Source organism: Hydra viridissima, unplaced genomic scaffold (genome assembly GCF_058129835.1).
Source record: "Hydra viridissima isolate aposymbiotic clone 2 unplaced genomic scaffold, HvirCarnegie_v1 scaffold_16, whole genome shotgun sequence".
Lineage (NCBI taxonomy): Eukaryota > Metazoa > Cnidaria > Hydrozoa > Anthoathecata > Hydridae > Hydra > Hydra viridissima.
In genome coordinates, this window is record NW_028324315.1 from 3,126,986 (window position 1) to 3,141,985 (window position 15,000).

Sequence of the window (15,000 nt, forward strand, 5' to 3'; positions counted from 1 at the left end):
TGTTCCTAAACTCCTGAAACAAAAGAATCTGAATGCAAAGGTTTTGATCCTTCTGTCCATAATGCTCAGGGCAAAAGAATTGTAGGCATAAAGCTAAAAAACCTGCTTACTTTTTGCTCAAGAAGTTTTAAATCTTATAATTTTCTTCGTATTTGAAAGTTTCTTGAAATCATTGGATATGGGTAAATCTGGAATAAGTAATCTCATTATTCTTACCCAGCCAGCAAAACAAGTCGGGACCCGCACGGGTTCCACGTTAGTTAAAGTATGGGTCCCGCACAGGAATCCCAGTCGGGACCCACAAGGTTTTGTCCAGGGGGCCCGCACGGGAACCGCAAGGGATTAATTTTGGAAGGGGCCCGCATGGGAACTGCTTGGAATGTGACCCACAGAGACCGTTTGTTAAGCTTAACTTGTGCATCTTGGGACCAATCTACGACCTGTATGACCACACGCATGAGTATCACCGCATGGCAATCCTCAAATGTATTTGAAACTTAGTAAACCTCGCATACTTTATACTTTAATTAATAGTTGAATATATATTGAATTCTAACTATATTTCTGATAATAAAGAATCTGAAGATGTTGCAGATACTTTTTTTTTTCGGCTGTCTTGGCCACGGTCTCGGGCGTTAGCGAACCACCTACGCAATTCGCCTTCGATCTCCTTTTGGGTTGCATTAGTCGTTAATGCATTTCTTTTAACTGCACCTAAACGCACAAAAGAAGAATTACATATATATATATATATATATATATATATATATATATATATATATATATATATATATATATATATATATATATATATATATATATATATATATATATATATATATATATAAACACACACACGCACACACACGTTTTGATTTGACCGTTTAGATTAAGTGCTGAAAATTTCCATACCGCAGTTGCTGGTATGAATTTTTTAAAATAAAGTTTGTGTATTAATACACAAACTTTATTAAAAAAATTTCACTAGACAAAACTCACAGAAAAAACATTTTTTAAATTACACGTCTCAAGATTATTATATGAATAGCATAACATACCACAGACAACTTCAAATATTTCCAGTTTGGAAAAACAAACTTTTCCAGATTGCCCAGAAAGATTACACAGTCTTCCAAGGTTATTAAAGAGAATGAATTTCATCATTCTTTTAAGGGCATCATTTAATGAGCCTCCACCAATATTGGATACAATACAAGTCTGAAAAAAGTATCAAGTTAAATTAAATTAGTAAATGATTGAATTATGTATGTACTCTTTTACAGCCAATTACATTTGCTAATGTAACATTTTTCGAAGACTTTGAGGTAACACATATGATTAGGCTTTTAAGTATAGATGAAGTAGTGGTAGAGCATCCACCTTGTAAATACAAGGTTTGCGGTTCAATCCCACCACTCTCCACCTCAGGAAGAACCACACTCATTTTGTTTCTCCATGCAGCAATTTTGTGACAAGGCTTGTGTGTCAAAATTAAGAGTTGAGAGACTGTTAATAAAAAATCAGTGGCCCCCATAACTACAGTGGCCCTTCAGCCTAGATTTACAAACTCCTCATTAAAATTGGGGGTTTGTTACACCATTTGCCACGCTGCATGCATCTCTCACATGAGTTATAAGCAGAGTGAGGCCTAATAAATTTAATAAAAGCCCTTGCTGGTGCATCACATATTACAGCATCAATCTTCACTATGTAAGTTTTACCATTAAATAGAAAACCATGTTGCTTTAAACTCTTCATTTCTGAAACAAAATCATTCAGATAATCATCAAGAGTGTAGGTTTTTTCGTACTACTGTAAATTGCAATGGGAAAAGGTCCACTTAATGGACACTCTTTTAGTGAACCAAGAATTGGCCAAAGTGAAACTGAATTGCTATTAAACAGTGGTATACCATCAATATTAATATGAATATGCAAAAGGTCAACTATAGAATCAGGCTGATTTAATTTTAAAATATTAAGCAACCAATACTGCACCCCAAAGAAATAATATTCTCCACCAGCAATATACTTAATATCTACAGTTCGCTGAGTGCTTAAAAGAGTTCTTGAGTCATTAGAAAGATTGGAGTGTAATGGACTCAATATGTGCAATAAACTTTTTAAAGCTGAGTGTGATACACTGTAAGTTATTGCCCAATCTCGCAACTTATTTTTTAGTGTACAGTCATTGGAGTTATAATTATCGTTGACATCATCACTTGTTTTCTTTTCATCAATTTCATCAGTTTTCCAATCGTCCCTACTATAATCAAAATCAACATCAGATTTATTATCAATACTATCAGAAAACTTTTCTGAAAACTCGCTTTGAGAATTTAACCTATCAAAAATAGTTATAGATTCATTTTGCTTTTCATGAACATTTGCATTCTGATCAATTTTCTTTCTTGATTTACTAAAATTTATATCATCCACAGTTCTATCTAACATGGAAATACTAGCACAATTCTCATTTTTCATACATAGCTCTGTAAGTATTATTGAAACCTTTGAATTAATTCTTCTTCGTTTTGTTCTATCTGAACACAAGTTGAAATCATCATTAGATGTTGCCATTATAAAGTTTAACTTAACTTAATATTTTCTGATTAGAACTGCTGTTAAAAAAAATAGAGCATAAATAAAAAACAAAAGAACACCCCACAATTCTTTTAAAAACAAAAGTATTTAAAACACACTATGCTATCAAAATACATACAGGAATTGAAAGATTAAGAAATTAATGATTTTATATTGAACTGGTCTATTCTTAAAACAGCACCTGCATATAATGATATTTCCAAAAGATGTATACTATGCCTGAAAGAAAATATTGATACAAGCAAATCCAAGAATGTTTATTAAATAAAAAATTGGAATTAATATCTAATTATAGACAAAAAAATTAAGTTTTTTTTGAAAAACAATAAAAACAAAAAAACCTATAAAATAATAACAGTCCCATTAAAAATATAAAAATACAGAAACTAACACTTCTAAAGAATTTATTATGTAATGGCTTACAATAGTGTCAACATATTCCAAATGTTTGACAAATTACAGTAATTGAGACATTAATGACATGTCTTAACTACTATTTATATATATATATATATATATATATATATATATATATATATATATATATATAGAGAGAGAGAGAGAGAGAGAGAGAGAGAGAGAGAGAGAGAGAGAGAGAGAAAGAGAAATGATATATACATTTCTGTTTCATACCTGAATTGATCAAACATTATTCATTTGTTGCATCAGATATTCTGTTGCATGTTTCATTAGATGATTATGGTTATCTGATGACACATACAACAGATTATAATCAGATATATTTGGTGAAACACGAATGTTCGATTACAAATTGTAAACATCTTTATCAGATTATCTGACAGATTCTAAAAAGAATTTAATTCGTATACAATGATTATTATAGTGAGTACATAATTTATACAAAAATAGTAAGTATTATAAAAAATTTCCTATATAAATAAATCTATATATAAGTACACAAACTAAATTCACAACATTTAAAATTGCTTTCAGTCGCTAATAATTGTTTAAGAAAAATGAAATAAAGTTGTTGTTTATTTGCGTCATATTGCATTATCGTTTGGGATATCAACACGGGACCCGCATTGAAACCCATATAAAAACCTCACTGAACCCAGGCTGGGCAACCCACACCAGCCCAGACAAATACGGCGCGGGACCCGAGTGTTGTGGTTTGCTGGGTAGTTGTGCAGATTTAAAAATGAAGTAAAACCACTCCCAAAAGCACTTCAATCAAATTCTATAAACGATGTATTAATATCTTTGTAGCTGTTTTCAAAACATAATTTGCCTAAACAGTTACATGCTTTTGAGAATTGTTCAAAAAGATTACCATTAGGCCTACTTGAAAATCCTATTAAATAAGTAAGGACGTGCGGTACAATGAATTTGTCTAAGTGGTGTCGATATCTCAAACAAGTTAGTGGGTTCTATAGATTGTGTTGATGCAAAATACATGTTTAAGCTTTATTAAATTGTTATCAAAATATACAAGCTGAAAACTTGCAATCCCATTAATTTTTTCACAGCAATCACAGCAATCCCATTAATTTTTTCATTACCTGTCGAAGCAGGTATTACCTTACTGCCCCAATGGCACCTTAACTTGAATGAAGGTGAACTTGACCATATAAACAATGATAATCAAAAGACTCAATATAAGGCTATGGCAGTAGTAACTAAAAGGAAGCAAAAATTAGGAGAGGCATTGTGAGAACAGTTAAAAGGGAATTAGCTACTTTTCAGCGTAGAGATATGAGAAAGGAAGTTGTAAGAAAATATTGCTATGTTCCGATTGCTTATCAACGTATCATTTAAAAAACTGCTATATCAATATTATTTGTAGTAATCATCCATTTAAAGACTTTGAGGAGCTTATGCAAACATGTGTATCGGAAAGAAGGACTATAGGTAGGTATTTATGTACAGTAACAATAAAATTAGTTTCTTCTTCTCAACAAACAGTTTAACGGTCGGGTTTAAGAGGGGCGTAACCGACGCAGCAGCACTAGGCCACAAGCATATTAGAAACCACCAAGTTAACCAGAGGTAGAAAAATTTAAAAATAAAGTGATTCATTTAAAAGTACTGTTACTTGAGTGAAATTTGATTGATGATGATGATGATGATGATGATGATAATGATGATGATGACCATAGTTAAATTCGGTATTGCAACCTCTTTTTTCGTTTATGTGGATTATTTTTCGGTATTGCAACTTACGCGTTCGTTTTTGCAACTTAGGCTTCGTTTTTGCAACCTCATCATTCGTTTTTGCAACCAAAAAGGATGAAAATTCGTTTTTGCAACCCGCTAAAGTTGTAATCGGTACCGGTTTCAATATGCTTGAGTTCCGCCATTAAGTTTTCTCGAGAACTCGATGGAAATTTGTTTTAAAAAGCTTTGAAAAGTTTATTGTTATCATAAATTTAGTTTTGTAAAAAGGCTATTAAAAAAATATAACTTAGGCTATATTTCAAATAGATGTTGTTTAATTGTAAACATATAAGATGCGATGTTCAAACAATATTGATTTAAGTGTTAGTAATGATTTGCAATGTTGATTAGTAACGCATGTTTAAGTTACTAACACAAAAAAGGTTAGTAATTAATTGAATTGAAAGTTTCAAAATGTTTAGTCAAATATAAATACTATTTTTAAAATGGTTAAATGACAAGTATGCTTGGGGGACGCTTTCTTATCTGGAACCACATGTGCCTATGTAAAAAAATAATTGACATCAAATGCCAAGGAGGAATAATTGGGGACAGCTACGTTATCTGTAATGTATGTACAGGTATTAAGTTGTTGATGTTTCTAATGCTTTTTTTCCCTTACTTGAGCTCTAATACTTTTAACATAAACACATTTTGTGTTAAAAATACAACATGACACTATTCAATCATATCCAATCTTAAATACTTGCTCTAACCTTAAGCATTTTTCAAAGATAAAGCTAAATTCATTCAATTGCATAAATCTATAAATTTTAGAAGTTATTTCATACAATATTCAAACTTTTTGAACTAGCTGTAGCTCCAAAAATGCAATACTTAATCATCAATAATATGCAATTTTACTTAAACTTATTACATAGTAATATTTTTGTAAAGACATTGATGTATTCATATGCAAAAATCTATATCATAAGATAAAATTGTAAGAATAAAATTTATATTACAAGAAATTTATATTATAGGGGAGACCGTTTAGACTTCAGATAATTTTAAATGAAACTGACCTGATTTAATAATTATTGCCCTTTTTTAAACAAATTTTGCTACATAGTTAGAGTCTGATAGCTATACGCATCCATAAACCTTAACAATTATAAACCTTTATTCAGCCACATCAGCATTGCTGTCTTCAAACTCATCATCGTCAAGGTTGTTTGTACTATCATTAGAAGAAATTTGTTGGTCATTCAAGTGAGACTTGTAACTTCAGGTGACTGAATCAACAGGTTAATGAGGTTTCATTAATGATGAGAACCAATCAGGTCCTGTAGACTTCTATTCTTCCCATTTTTATGGATACTTTATACATTTTCTACCCAAATATTCAATAGCTAAATGTCTTTTTGTTTTTTTTGTGAGACCATGGAACATTGTTGAGTGTTTAATTAAGTATCAGCTTTGAACAGTCTACCCCAGTGGAGTGTATTGAAAAAAATTAAATGAATTTTTCCTTCTAAAGAAAAGAGCCCAAACTATGGCAGGTAATGTAATTAGGAACTGAATGTTTTAAAACTATAGTCGCAGGTCCAACATATCAACCATAGACAATATTGTTCTAGTGTCAATAGGATGGCAGATTTAAAAGTGTCCATGGTCTCCCTGTGTCTATAGTCTACTTAGTCTCTCCTAGATTCCTTTAAATTTTTGTAAGAGTTTCAATATAGATATAGAATTAATTTATAGAATTTCATTATTTCATTATTTAGGTTGCTGCAAAATTTCCCCAACAAAAAAAGATAATTTTTGGTAGAGGTAAATTTTTAATTGCTTATAAGTAACATTTTTATAAAAGTTTTTTCAAAGTTTATTACAATTTATTTATTGTAAAGATATATAAGTTGATAATTATATGATAAGTATATAAAAATAAGTTTTAAACAATTAAAAGCTTTTTTAGCAACTAAGTTTGTTTTATACTTTTAGAAAGATAACACTAATTAGTTATGTAAAAATGCTTGTTAATTACCCACAGGGTTGTTAATTTTGGTAAATAATTAAGAAGAATAATGTAGTAACCAATTAAAAAGAAAAAAACTTGAAAAGATAAGAAATTAAACTCACTTTTTGGATATCTCAACCAAAAAACCTTTTTCTCGACTAGGCACAAGTTATTAGAGGGAAGAATCACTACAGCACACAAATTATTTAGCTTTCACTATAGCACCCAAATTATTAAACTTTAAAGGGTTTTAATTTTATTACTCTTAAAGTTAAAGTAATTAATAATTCAAAAATAGAATATTTTGTTTTAGGAATCCAAAAAATGACAAAAGAAAAAGTAGAGGAAATTGCTTCTTCTCTCTTACTTAGATCAATATTTTCTGGTCAGGTATTGGCAATACTAATTGGATGTTTAGGTTTAATTTTTTAAATATGTTAATATAACAAGTCTGTTCTGTTATATAATTTATACTCAGGGCAGGTGAAGCTTTTTAGTTATAAAAAGGCAACTCACCTGTAAAAGAAATGATAATGTGTATATTTGTGTGTGTGTGTCTGTGTGCGTGTGTCTGCGTAATATATGTATATATATATATGATAAATATAGAAAACTAAAGGTAGGAGAAGCTTGGATGATCACATTAAAAATAAATATAATTAGAAATAAATTTGAAAAACAACATGTCAATGCATTGACTTTTAGGTGTACAGTTACAGACATGATTTATTTATTGCAGGAAGACAAAGTAAAAATATGTTGAGTTGCATATTTTTGAAAGTTTTTAAGATTTTAATCAAAGATAAATTAGTCAAAGATAAATGCGCTAAAATGTAAATGGTTTTTTAAAACTTGTTTTATCTACAAGAAAATTTATGTGATCAAGAACTGATTGATTTGTTAAGTGAGGACCAACAACACTAACTATTTAATGCTTTGGCTAAAACATAAAATTCTATAAAAGTAAATTTTAAGTTTGTGTTCTTTAGTGCATCATCTAATAATAAATTTGAAGTATACTTGTAATGTAATAGTAGCTTGGTTCAAATATCTTTTAAGAATTCGAAAATTCATTGTATAACAGTAAGTATAACTAAAAAAAGATTCATTGTATAACTAAATGAAATGAAGAGCCACAGTGTTTAAAGTTTTAAATCAATTCAAAACAATTAAAAATGATAAAAACATTATTTTCCACTACAATATCTGGCCACCAGAGTGTTGTTATCAAATGTGAAAAGTATTATTAATCAAAATAAAGAAGCTAAAGAGTTATTTAAAGATTTTACTACTGAGCAGATTGTTGCAAAAGTACGTTATAAAAAAATGAAGTTTTTCTACAGAAAACTGTATTAGATATTTTATATATATATATATATATATGTATATATATATATATATATATATATATATATATATATATATATATATATATATATATATATATATATATATATATATATATATATATATATAATTTTCAAGTTTTTTTTTTTAATCAATAAATCGTTATGATCTCTCATATAATATGTTAAACCTCTCATAATTTTTTTTTTAATCAAATGAGAAATATGATTTTACTTCTGTTAATTTTGTATATTTCATTTTTGTGCTGTTAGTTCACATAAATCTTTTAAAAATTACTTTTGATGTAAACTTAAATCTATTACTTTAAAACGTTAATAGATTTTCGATTTACCCATTTAAAGTTCTTAACTTAAAACATGACATTTCGTAAGTACCGAAAATCCCATTATAATGAGGGATGGATCATTTATTTTTCAATAAACTAAAACAAGAGGTGTAAGGGTTACATTTTTTTCAATAATGTATACTTAATTAAATTATGAGCAATCCATTTCTGGGTACGTTTCTTTTGTAAAAATTATTTTTCATGATTTTATCCCGAAATCCTGTCAAGTGTGGCTTAATCTAATAATTTAAATTACCTAAAACTGAAGCGTATATAAATCTGATATAAATAAGATATTCTAAACAATCATACGCCACCACAATATATTTACTCTATAGAAACTTATTTAATAGTTAAAGTTTCTTGCCTGTTATAGCTGAAATAAATAATACTAAAATGATATTTATAATACATTTGACGTTGACTTATGACGTAGTGCGATGCTTGAGATCAAATCTCTGCTTAACCGGGCACGTCATCCTCTTTTTGAGGCGGTTTATAAAGACTGTTACCTTACGTGTTGTATATAAAATTACAAATGTATCCGATACAAAACTAAAATGCTCATTTAAATAAGTATAGCTGAGATATAGGTAGAGGGGCGGCTGTAGGAACAAGTATCTTCAGAATCTTAAATAAAATATATTCAGTTTACAAGGTTCTTCAGATTTATTTAACCTAAATTTTAGGAATCTAATTAGGCCTGTAAATATTACCTTTTGGCGTTGTGATAAAATTTCTGTTTTCAATCAATTTTTGGACACCATTCCACACCTCTCATAAGAAAAACACAAGCTGTTCACTTTCTGTTTCTAATTTACTGGTTGCGTAATGTGCACATACGCATGAGCTGAGGCTTTTAGATACCTAAAAGAATTGCTACTAGGGCCGAACCTGCCTTAAACATCCTTATCAGATCCAAAAAATAAGTCCCTCGAATTTTAAATAGGTCATAATCCAACGCCAACTCAATTTTTCGCATTTTTTTCTTATTGTTGAAACTCTAAACTTTTGATATTTTTAAAATAACTATTTTTCCAAAAGAAATATAATTAGATTATTACTAGGATTGGCGTTTTTTCTAAAATTTTGACATAAAATAAACAAAAAATCATAGTTTTTATTAGAGTTCGGTATTGCAACCTTTGTGTTCTCGGTAATGCAACTTTTTCAACATATCCATTTTACTGTTAAAATTGTATTCCTTTTTGACGGTAAACTATTCTATTATCTTTCATACCAAATGTAAAGGAATCCAACACCCATTTCCATTATTACATTTTTACAAAATAAAATTTGTGGTTTTTTTAGTTTTTTCAAGAAAGTTATAACTCAAGTATAATTAGTAACAAGTTATAGACGGTTTGAGAAAAAAAAAAATTCATGATAAATTATGTTTTTGGGGTTATATGATAAAGCTGATCACTACTTTTTTAGGGGTGATTGACTCCTATTAATGTTTAAAATCATATCAGAACAAAAGTTTAACCATCACCCTAACTTTTCCTATAAAATGTAACAAAACATTAAAACTTCGGTACTGCAACGCGCCGTTAAATTGGAATGAAAGCGCAAGGTTGCATTACCGAACAAGTTTACACATACTGATGATTATGATGATGATGATGATTATGATGATGATGATGATAATGATGATGATGATGATTAGGATGATGATGATGATTATGATAATGATGATGATTATGATGATGATGATTATTATTTTAATGATAACGACCAAAATGATGATGATGATAACTATGTTGATGTTAATGATGACTTTCATGAAGACTATGATGATGATGATGATGATAATCGTGATGATGATGATGATGATGATGGCGATGATGATGATGATGATGATGATGATGATGATGATGATGATGATGATGATTATGATGATGATGATAACGATATTGATGATGATTATTATAATGATGATGATGATAACTATGATGATGATGATTATGATGATAATTTTATAATAAAATTGATTATTATGATGACTATAATTATCATGATGATGATAATGATAATGATAATTATGATAAAGAAGTTGATAGCGACGTTAATTATGAAGAGAAGTTTTAAATATTTAGTGAGAAAAGAAAGCAATTTTTAAAATTAAAAGTCATTACCAAATTCAGTCACTTTGTTTATTACTTTTTCCGCTAATGCGGAAAAAGTAATAAACAAAGTAATTGAATTTGGTAATGTATTTTAGTTTTAAAAATCTCTACATCACACTATAATACTGATGATTATTAACATATATCTTATAATTAAAGCTGTAAAGTAAAAATGAAAAAAAAAAAATTATTTGGAAGGGCAATGCGCGAAGCTGCAGAAGCAATTCGTTCAAAAATTTCGTTCACGAAAGAATTCATGATGCTCATTGCGTTAGGAGAAACACCAACATCAGGTTGCTTCAAGACGTTGTATATGTAAATGGCATAAGACTCTCGTCTCTTTCTCTTGCGCTTTTCGTCACCAGATCCGGCGATTTTTCCGCCTTTCTTACCAGCGCGAATCTCGCCTTTTTTTGCCACCTTTGGCGCTTGTTTTTCTCCGGCTTTTGGTGCGTCAGACACTTCGACAAGCTTAGCAGTAAAAGTTTTTTCTTCTTTGTTTTCATTGGATTGCAACTGGATTTAATTTAAGCTATATATATGGCCTCCAACTGGAGAACTTTTCCGTTCAACGCACTTCTATTGGTTTTTAAAAGATTACGTCATTTGAGCATTGTTAATTTCTTTTTACTATTGGTTAAAAAACTCTTTTCTGTTTAACAAAAAGCCGCACGAGATCTCTAGTCTGTCTGTCTGTCTGTTTTTCAGAAGGAAACAAAGTGTTAGCACGTGCAAAAGGAGGAAAAGCTAAGGCTTAGAGTGGTTTTCTTCAGTTTCCTCTAGGTCGTGTCTACTCGCATCGGTTCAGGTGCACTGGTTTATTTAGCTGGAATTTTTGAATACCTCTCCGCCGAAAATTTGAAGCCAGCTGGTAATGCTGCACGCGATAACAAGAGAGCCAGGATCATTCCTAGTCGCTGGCAGCTACCTGTTCGCAACGACGAAGAAGTTAAACAAGCTGTTGTTTGGTATTACAATCGCAAGCGGCGGTGTGTTGCCAAACATTCAAGCTATGTTGCTTCCCAAAAAGAACGAGAAGGATCTAACCCAGCAATCTTTCCAAAACGGCAATCTAAACAATACCAAACGCTATTTTCATAGCTATACACCTGTTCAAAGATTATTGTTAAAGCATTGGAAAATTACGCGAGGTTGATTTGTAGATTTGCTGCGACTGATCCAAACATGCAATCAGAGCTGTTTTCAAGTCATGAAAATAATTAATGCCAATAAAAAATATACCAGAATCCAATATGAAATATACAAAAATGGATGGGAACTGTTACTATTGTTGTTACTATCATTACTGTTAGTTTAATATTGCCATTGCTTATTTTTAATGATTATTACTATTGTTATTATCGTTATTATTATTGCCATTGGTATTATTATTAGTCTGCTATTGCTATCATCATCTTTTATTACCATTATTACGGTTGTTATTATTTTCAATATTACTATTATTATCATAATTTTATTATCGCGACTATTTTTTTTTTCAACAATTATTACCATTATTGTTTTTTATTACAGCAACTCATTGAGTGATTTCTGGTGTTGTAGCCGTTCAATCACGCTTACTGGTTGCGACTAGATTTTCATTGATTTTATAAGAAAAAAAAAAACAAAAACAACAAAGAACTTTTGAACGAAATAAAATGTGTTTACACTTTTAGGAGACTTTGTTTACCTTCTCACTGACAAATCTTCACTCGAGGATATATACATAACATATAAATACAAATAAAATATTCCCTTTCTCAAATACTCGTTTGCTTCGAGTAACTCATAGAGGGCTGAGTGAGGTTTTTTTTTTTTTGCATCGTTGAAGGGTGCGAACGCGAACGCAGGCCCCCACTACCAGAAATTGTACGGTCGAGTTACCAACGTTAGCGGTAATCTCAGGGGTCAGCCCAGGCGAAGTGCAATGCAAGAGCCTCGCCCTGGAAGAAGCCCCATGTTGATCAGGTGTTATAATTTTTTTTTCGGGTCCCCCAGCTAGTTGCCTTGCGGACCCTAGTCATGATTTACACGAGTGTCCGTTAAGAAAATTAAGAAAATAAAAAAGAAATAAACCCGTAGCAATCATGACAGCGAACAGAACGAGTCCAAAAAAATAAAATTAAAAGTAAAAAGTTAAAAGGCCAAAAACAAAAGTGAAAAAAAGAAAAAAAGAAAAAGAAAAATGAAAAAGTTTCAACGAATAAGAGCTTTTTATGATTATCGCAAAAAACTACTCATTTTCAATTTTATTTCTAGTTTAATTTCCTCGTTCCAAATGTTTTTAGTTTTTTTAAGAAATTCCTCTAGAGTGTTGCTTTCTTTTGCAATTTGGTATTCAGTATTTATTATTTTTTTTTAGTTTTTCTTTGAGTTCTCTTAGGAGGTTCACTATCGAGACTGGTTCGCTCATGATATGCTCTCATTCTATTAAAATATATGTGGAAGAAAAGTTCGTTAAAAATAAAATTTCCAAAGTAATATTCATGCGCGCTATCATCAGGTCCAAATAAAAAGAGTTTAAAAGTATTTTTAAAAGGTTTGGTTTTAGGATACAAATTGTTTAAAAAAGAGACTGCGTATTTGATTAAAGGTTGCACCTTTTCACAGTTGAACAACATGTGCGGTTGATTTTCGTTTTCTTTCATTTATTGCGGGCATAGGACGTCAATGGCGTAACATCTTTTTTTAAAAATCGCGTTTGTGGGCAATGCAAAGTGAATAGCTTTACATTTGATTTCGCTCGCTTTATTGTTGTTTTGGCTTTTATGTATTTTATAAAAAATATTTTCCTACTCCTAATCGGAAGTGTTGAGCATGCTATTTTTGAAAGTCTTATGCGTTTCGTTTTTTGTAAGTTCAGTCCAGTCTGTGATCATTTGTCTGTAGTATAGCGGTAAAGTCTTGAGAGTCGCGTTTGAGTGTGCGGTCAGAAAAACTAAGTTTCCCTGGCCGGCGTTTCTGTATTTGTTGAGTATGTGTTCGGCTGTGTCGCGACAAGGTCCTGTGTTTTTGCCGTTGAAAAGTTTGGACACCCAGCTCGCTTGGATGGATTTGAGCTTTTTTCTGATGTTCATTGATTTGAGTCCACCCTTTTCAAACGGCAATTAGGAGATGTTTTTGTTTGTTTTGATGTTTTTGTTGTCCCACAAATAGTTTTGAATGATGTTTTCAAGGTTTGTAATAAGTTTTTGGCAGGGTAGAGATAGGGTAAAGGCAAGATGCCACAGGCCGCCAAGTAGCGACTGGTTTATAATTAGCGCCTTGCCCTTAAAGGAGAGTTTAGTCCTCGACCATTTGAGGATTTTCTCTCGAACTTTGTCTACCACTTCCCTCCACTGTTTGTGGGCGCTGTACTCATTGTTGTTGGAAAAGAGAACTCCTAAGCTCCTAAAGCAGGGATCTCCCCACTCGAAGCCTAGGTAGTCCTCCTTGTTTTGAGTGATGCTTGTACCTAACCACAGTCCTTGGTATTTGTCACGGTTCAGTTTGGTTCCGGTAGCTCTGTAATTAATGTCTAGTGCATGTCCAAGTTCGGTAATTGAGTCGTCTCCGGTCATGTTAAAATCTCCTCCGCAGATGACTAAATACTCGCTCAGGTCGAAATTTTGCAATAGTTTTGTTATTTTTTGGAAGATGTTTTTTCTTTCGTTTTGTTGCAGTTTCGTATGACCAGATGTGGCGTAGACATTTATTAAGAGGAATTTTTGTTCTTTTGTTCTAGAAGCCAGAATGTTGAAATTGCCATTTACATCAGCATGCTCAAAGAAATTTTTATTGAGGTAATTAGCGCATAGAATTGCGGAACCACGTGTTCTCTCGCCACCAGCAGAAAAGAATGCAGAGACTTTCCATTCTTTTGCCATAAGGAGATTTTCTTTTAAGTTCTTTTCGATTCTTTTAAGATCGTTTTTAAGTCTTTTAAAGTTTTTTAGTGCAGTTTTTCTTTTAAATTCGTTTTTTAGACTAGAAACGTTTGCTGAGTAAATTTTTACGCTGCTCATTTTTAACAGGTGAGGATCGTAGACCTGATGGGTCGCCCAACTCTATTACTTGATTTGATATATAAATATGTAAAATAACATATGTAAGGCGTAAGAACTTTGTAAAAAAAAAAAAAAACATTTTGAAGGAAAGAATAAAAGAAAAGGTGCGCAAAATATAAACCGCAGATATGTAATGTATAAGGTTTTCTCACCCGATCGACTGGTTGAGTGCTTTTGGAATATTTTGTTTCTTTTTTAGGTCAGTTTTTTGCGGTGTTTGCGGTGGAGCGCTTCTTTTCGTTGTTTTTTCGACTTTCTTCCATTTGTTCGTGTCTTCATTTTCCATCGCCTCTTCCCTCTCTTTGTTTTCTCTAACTCCTTTGTTGCTTTCTTTGAATTCTTTGTCTCTCTCCTTTTCGTTTAGCTTTTCGTGGATTTTTTTGTAGCAATA

The 15,000-nt window shown here is 31.1% G+C and overlaps 2 protein-coding genes and 2 pseudogenes across 9 annotated transcripts in view; all 4 read right to left on the minus strand.

The window, feature by feature from the left end:
* The window catches only part of LOC149877356 (uncharacterized), a 243,389-nt gene that overhangs the window by 101,228 nt on the left and 127,161 nt on the right, over nucleotides 1–15,000 (minus strand). The window lies entirely within an intron of this gene.
* LOC149877360 (uncharacterized) overlaps nucleotides 1–15,000 on the minus strand; it is a 253,109-nt gene that overhangs the window by 67,479 nt on the left and 170,630 nt on the right. The window lies entirely within an intron of this gene.
* Nucleotides 1,003–15,000, minus strand: part of LOC149877363 (uncharacterized) — a 112,600-nt pseudogene continuing 98,602 nt past the window's right edge. The window contains exon 2 of the transcript XR_016447922.1: nucleotides 1,003–2,620. The product of XR_016447922.1 is annotated as an uncharacterized LOC149877363 (transcript). The remainder of the gene's footprint in view (nucleotides 2,621–15,000) is intronic.
* Nucleotides 12,393–12,544, minus strand: LOC149877364 (U1 spliceosomal RNA; annotated as a pseudogene).